Source organism: Physeter macrocephalus, chromosome 9 (genome assembly GCF_002837175.3).
Source record: "Physeter macrocephalus isolate SW-GA chromosome 9, ASM283717v5, whole genome shotgun sequence".
NCBI lineage: Eukaryota > Metazoa > Chordata > Mammalia > Artiodactyla > Physeteridae > Physeter > Physeter macrocephalus.
The window spans coordinates 27522948-27529823 of record NC_041222.1 but is presented as its reverse complement, the minus strand read 5'-3'; positions in this window follow the sequence as shown (position 1 = coordinate 27529823).

Here is a 6876-nt window from a genome sequence, read left to right as displayed (position 1 = left end):
TCTGGAGGGATGGAGAGAAGGGAAGCGGGGTCAAGTAAAGGGACAGGAGTTCCCACTAATACATATCCATCTCTCTGGGCTGCCAACTAGTGGCTCTACCCTTTGGGCCCAAGCCTGATGCCCATCTCGCCTGGGGCCCCTGAGCTCTTGTTGGCAGAGCCCCTTGGGGCCCAGGTCAGGCCAGTGACTCATTTCTGAACGGTTTTGGCTGAATAAGACTGTTCTACCTCTCACCTGAGTTCTTCGTCCCTCCTCGTCACAGTTCAGGGTTTGGGCCACAAACAGCGGCAAATGAGAGAGGGATTTCCGGAGGTGGTTTATGGGACCTTTGCTGAAATAGTTGAGTGCACTTCACCTGCAACCTGCAGGGAGCTGAGCCATCCCTCTGAGCTCCATGCTCCTCCTTGGCCTGTCCTAAACATGGCCACCTTGGCCTTCTGGCAGCGTGCCTGAGCTCCTCCCTTGGGTCCTGCTCAAACCCTTTTCCTCAGCAGAAACTGCACATCCTGCTCCACATCACAGAGCAAGGCCACTCCTCCTCCTCCTCTGGGAAGCTGTACTCAGATCTCCTTGTACGCAGCACCTTGGATGGTACTGACTGATGGGTGCAGGGAATATGGAAGCCCAGCTCCCTTGCCTGGGGTTTTGACAACCCTGAGATGTAACTTACACTCCAGAGCCCCCCCTCAGGATCAGATTGAAGCTACCCTCTGCAGGACAAGGCCAGAAATGGCACCATTTATCTTCTCCCCTCCCCAGTCCCCACCCCCACCCCTCCTGTGCCCCACTCCTTTCCAGGCTCATTCTGGGAGCACTTACCGGATAAATCACTTGCACATGAATCCTCAGGTAAGAGCCTGCTTCTGGGGAACCCCTTGTTCAGCCCTGCCATACCCACAGTCCAGTCTGCATACGGCATTGTGCTGCCCCCAACCTCACAGCCGCCCTAGGCCTCCGAGGCTCCAGCTATATAAAGGCGGTGCTGGGCTCTTTGGCCCTGTGTGAGCACTGCTGCTGTTCTTGTCCTGGATCCCTGCTCCCTACCCCGACCCCTTTGCTACAGCTGAACTCAGTCATCAAGAAAAGAGGACTCATTTAAGAATGAGCAGTTGTTCTCAGCTCACAGAACCAAGTTCTCCGGCTGTTACAGCTCATTACTAAACCCCAGCCATGCCCTAAGAAGGATTACAGAAAGGGTTCTGGTAAAAATCTCCAGCAGAAATAACATGCTCCTGCCTCAAATCTGACTGTGGTAATCTTCTGCTCGTCTCCGCCCAAGCACATTCAGGTGTTTGCATGTCAGTGGGGTCGCAGCATCTGGGCAATGGTGCCTGCTTTTGGATCCACGTGCAGGACTTTCCACAGCTGCTGGGGGAGCTTCGAGGCCAGATTGGCCCACGGGGAGAACCTGAGTCTAGACAGTCTAGCAAGAGGCTTGGACAGGTCACTGCTCTGCTTGGAGCCTGCAGACCCCTCTGCTCTGGTGAGTCCAGCCTCCAGAAAGCCTGTGGGGCAGGTCCTGCTAAGCCTCCCTCCCTTCCCCCCAGCCTGCGGTTCCACACACTCACCCCATCCCTGGGACACACCTCACTGGGAACTGAAACTCGAACACATTATCCAAGGGCCTGGGCTGTCCAAGGGGGCCCAGCTGGGCCCTCTGCTACCCTCTGCATCCGGGGCTCAGGCCCTCTGTATGGCAGCATCAGCTTCCAGCCATCAGATGCAAACCCAGGCAGAGGCCAAGATGAAGGCCATACTAAGCCTAGCTTGTCGTGCATCATCAAGGGTGTTCTTTTCCCTCTCTGGGCCTCAGTTTCCATATCTATATAAAAGGCAAGTAAGAGATCTCTGAGGTCCCTTTACAAATCATTATAGCCATTGTACTCTGTGGCCCAGAGAGGTGAAGGGAGCCCAGACTAGAACCCAGCCATCCTGCCCCCCCCGGCCAGGGCTCTAGGACCACGAGGGTGAGCAGAGGGCGGCTCCCAGGTCACGAAGCTGTCAGGCCCTGAGACAGTGTGGAGGAACCAAGCGCTCAGGTCTCTGGGTGTCTTGAACCCCAGCTCCTAGCTTCCTGCATATGCCCCACCAACATGCACCGCCTTCAAGCACAAACCAGGGGCAAGTACTCCCATCAGGGAGGAGAGAATCAGATGAGCTCAATTCAAATCCAGTTTTGCCCTTTGTCAGCTGTGTGACCTTGGACAAGTCACTTCACCAATCTGTGCCTCAGTTTCCTTATCTGTAAAATGGGGGTCCTAAAATCTGCCTCACTGGCCTTTGCAGGGGTTAAATGACCTTGTGCGTGTGAAGTTCCTGGCACGGATCCAACACTAAGTGGAAGTTCCTTTTCCTTGGGGCCTCTTCCCCTCCTCCTATGTCATTATCTGGCCTCACCGTCCACTGCCCATCTCAGCTGCTTGTACTTCTCTTCCCTTTGGCACACGCCCATGCTTTCCAGCATCCAGGCCTCTGCTCATGCTGTTCCTTCTACCAGGAATGCCATTCCTCTGTCTCATTCCCACCATTCCCAATCTTATTGCTTTCATTGTTCAGCTCAAATGCCACCTCCTCCAGGAATACTCTCCTCCAAGGAGCTCTGTGCCAGCAGACAAGAACACAGATAACAGGGCCATCCGAAGGGGCAGTTCTCTGCCCACAATGGCCTCCTCTACCTCCTGCCTGGGTCAGTCATACATGTAGAGCATTTTTCTCCCCCGCCCTGCAGTACACAAAAGTGCCCACTAGGTGGTGATAGAACGACAAAGTCCCAGCGGGGATGAGCAATAAGGGAGGCCAACCAGGCACTGCCTGCGTCATTCATTCATTTCTTCAACATATATTTTCTGAACACCTGCCATGTGCAAGATGTAGGACGACAGTGGCAAACAAAGCAACAAAGTCCCTGCTCTCAAGAAGCTTATGTTCTAGTGGCAGGAGGTGAGAGAGAAGAAATACAAAAAATAAGGAAATAAAGCAAGAAAAACCAGGACAGAAGTGAAGGCTGTACAGAAAACACCGGGGCCTGCTTGTGTCCAGACCTCTGAGTTAGCATTTCGTCAGTGAACAGCAGGATCTGTAATCAAAGCATCACTTAGGATCTCAGAGTAGCTGAGCTGGAACATTCCCCAGCCCCTTGTTCACAGTGCGCTCTGTAGACAAACAGCATCAGCATCACTTGGGAGCTTACAGGAAATGCAGATTCTCAGGTCTGCCCCAAGTCTGCTGAATCAGAATCTGCATTTTAACAAGATCCCCAAGTAATTTGTATGCACGTTAAAGTGAGAAGCTCTGCTCCAGCCAGGCGCCTGGGGGTGACCCATAGCCGTTGGCCAAATCTGGCCACCTATTTTTTTGCGTGATGCCCATGCAAGACTGGATCTTGCTCAGAAAGAGAAATCTAGGAATTTTATGACACATGAAAATTACATGTTCTTCAAATTTCAATGTCCATACATAAAGTTGTACTGAAACAGCCATGCCCATTCACTTATGTATTGTCTGTGGCTGCTTTCGGGCTATAATGGCAGAGCTGAGTAGTGCAACAGCAACTATATGGCCCATGAAGACTAAAATATTTACTGTCAGGCCCTTTGCAGAAAAAGTTTGCAGATCCCTGCTCTAATTCAACCTCATTGAATGAGGAATCAGGGCCCAGAGAGGGGCAGTATCTTGTCAAGGCTTAGGAGCCCTGCTTTTATTTCCATGTCCCACTCAAGATCCTGTTTGCACAGCCTCTGGTTTGGGCAGTTGAATTGCCTTTGCCTTTTCTGGGTTTGGAGTGATAGCCTCATTGGAAAAGGTTTGTAACTGATTTATGATGTAATCAAGACATTGCAATGAAATTTCCATTTCAGATGAAGCTAGTTTGGAGCCCAGAATGAGATGTGGGTACCCAGAGAAACTGGGTTCCTTTTACTAGAGCATGCATGACTGATATTAAGCCTTTTCCTGAGAAGGGAGGGGACCCTAGGCTCCTGAAGAAAGAAGAGGGCTTCAGAGGGGTCAGTGCAGGGAGTGGGAAGGAGTCTTTCCTGCTCCTAACCCACCTGCAGAGTGAGGGGTCCTGACCTGTCAGGTGCTCTGAGGCTTTGGGCCGGGCTGGCAGTTGAGACCAATCTCAAGTCACCAAGTATCAATACTTCCCTGCTGTGTCTCCAGTAGGAGTTTAGGGGGCTTGGTGCCGGTGGGGGTGTGGGTACCAATAGGGGGCAGCAGAGAAGACAGTGGTTAAGGCCTGGACTATGGCTGGGGATGCAGCTCAGAGCAGCTCTCCCCTGCTCAGCCCCATCCATGATTCCCACCGTTCTCATGCTTGAGGGCCAAGCTTAGCCTGCCCCAGGCCCTCCCTGCACGTGCCAGCTGCCCAGAACAGCTTGCAGCTCCCCTTTTGGGCCCATGCTTCCCACCTCAGGACCTTTGCTCCTGCTATAGCCAGCCAGTGACTGTGGTGTCCTCCCTTTGTCTCCCGACTGCCTCCCCAAATCCTCCCCATGATTCAGGGCCCAGTGCAAAGTCTGCTCCTAAGAGAAGCTTTCTTTGGCTTCTACGAAGTTAGTTACTCTGCCTCCTTGCAGCACCTTGAAACTTGAACTTTTCTCAAGATCAGGAACTCCATTTCTCTCTCTTTTCTCACCTGCTGAATGGGGAACAGAGGAGATAAGAGCGCAACCCACAGTCATTCATACTTAGATTTAAATATCAGCTCAGCCACTTACTAGCTGTGAGAAATTGGGCAAGTTTCTTAACACTTCTGAGCCTGTTTCCTCATCTGCAAAATGGGAGTAATGACAGCACCCACCAGAGAGGGTTGCTGTGAAAATTAAATCAGACAATACATGTAAAGGATAGCCACGGACACACAGCTGGCACTCAGTAAATGTTAGCTCTCATAGCATGTTGGAATAACATCATTACTAATCATTTGTTGAATGAACAGCCGGGTGGCACATAATTCTGAGAGACTGACCAGGATTTGTGAACACCACACAGTGCCCAGTACGGGTGGGCACTCTTCTATATGCTGCCTCTTGCAGCCCTTCACTACGGCCCACGAGGCAGCCATACTCTCCCTGCCTCCCAGCCTGCAGCTGTCCACGGGCTGTTTGATCTTCGGGTGTCTCTGGGATGCATGCCGAGCTGAGTCACTCTATGCCTGAGTGGCTGTGGAGAGGGCTAGGTAACAAGGTCAGCCCTGGGGTGCTACGGTGGGACCCCAGCCCAGAGGAGCAAGGCTGGGCTTTAACCAGGGTTGAGGGGAACAGTGGAGAAGAGAGGGCGGCAGGCTCCCAGGTCAGCTGGTCAGGGCTCAGGAAGACTATGGGGTTGGCCCAACCCTTAAGGTTCCAGACTCCAGAAGTCTCAGAGATCCGGCAGAAGCCAGATGACCAGAACAGAGGCCCAAGGGCCAAGCAGACCTAATCCAAGATCCCTGAGCTCTCCGAACCCCCTGATCAAGGACGGGAGGGGTCCAGGGCCTGGAGCAGGGCAGGGGCTGCAGGGGCAAGTGCCACGCTGTGGGGAGCAAAGCCAGAGGGGCCAGGGAGACAGGCAGTGCCCAGTGCCCAAAATTTCAGAGACATGGCTGGGCCATTTTCTCCCCCAAAGAGTGAGGGTGCAAGTCAATGCCAGTCAATGCCATTCTGTCCGCATTTCCTGGGCACCCCCAAGGCCCCAGCCCTGGGCTCAGCGCATACCAACCACCATGACAGGGAATAATTGTCCCCGTTCTATGGTTTGGAAACCAAGGATCAAACAGAAGTGCTTTGCCTGATGCCGCCAGTTTGTGGCCAAGGCAGATCTTCTGAGCCAGCCTTGTTCTCACAGAGCCTTGGAGATGACATAAGCCACAAGTACCTAACTTTATGCTTCTAAAGAGGCCCTCAGGTGTGTCCTCACCTACCCTCGTGTACGAGGCCACATAACAAATGACCACGAACCTAGCGGCTTCCAATAGCACCCCTTTACTATCTCACAGATGACCAGTCACGTGCGACTTGACAGGACAGGAGATCAGGTTTAGAAATAGACTCCAAAAGACCCACATTTAGTATACGACAGTGAGAAAATGGTGGATTGTTTCATAAAAGGTGTTGAACAACTTGCTATCTTTAAAAATATATGGATCAAAATTTCAGTAAAAAATTAAACCATAAAGGTACCAGGCCTAGAAAGAATGATATTTAAAAATTGAAACCCAATGTGAGAAAGGCTTTTTACATGAAAAAGCAATGTTAAAACATGCTCCCTCCCCCCGAACTCTTCCATACTCTTTCCATCAAGAGGTGGAGTCTCTGTCCTCTCCTGGAATCTGGGCTTGGTGACTGTGTAACCAATAGAACATGGCAGAAGTGATGCACACCGTTTCCAGGCTGAGGCCTTAAGAGCCTGAGAGCTTCCTGTTCTGTCTCTTGGAATGGCCCAGGCTCCAGGATGTGAGGCAGTCCAGGCCACAGGCAGGGGGCCTGTGTAGGTGTCCAGCCCAGCAGCCCAGCAGAGGGCCCAGCTGATGGCCAGCCTTGACAACCAGACGCTTGAGTGAGGAAGCCTTCAGCTGCCTGCAGCCCAACCACCATCCGACTACACGGCATGAAGGAGCCTGAATGAGACCCTCTTGCTGAGCCCAGCCAACTTCCAGAACCATCAAAGAGAATAGTGGAAGGATTGCTGTTGCTTTAAGCCACTGTGTTTTGGGATAATTTATTATGCAGCAGTAGATGCACTATGATACACTCTGTATGACAAAACCTGTTAGACATAAGAATAAAAAATGTCTGCATTAAAAATAATTAACAGGGCTTCCCTGGTGGCGCAGTGGTTGAGAGTCCGCCTGCCGATGCAGGGGACACGGGTTCGTGCCCCGGTCCGGGAAGATCC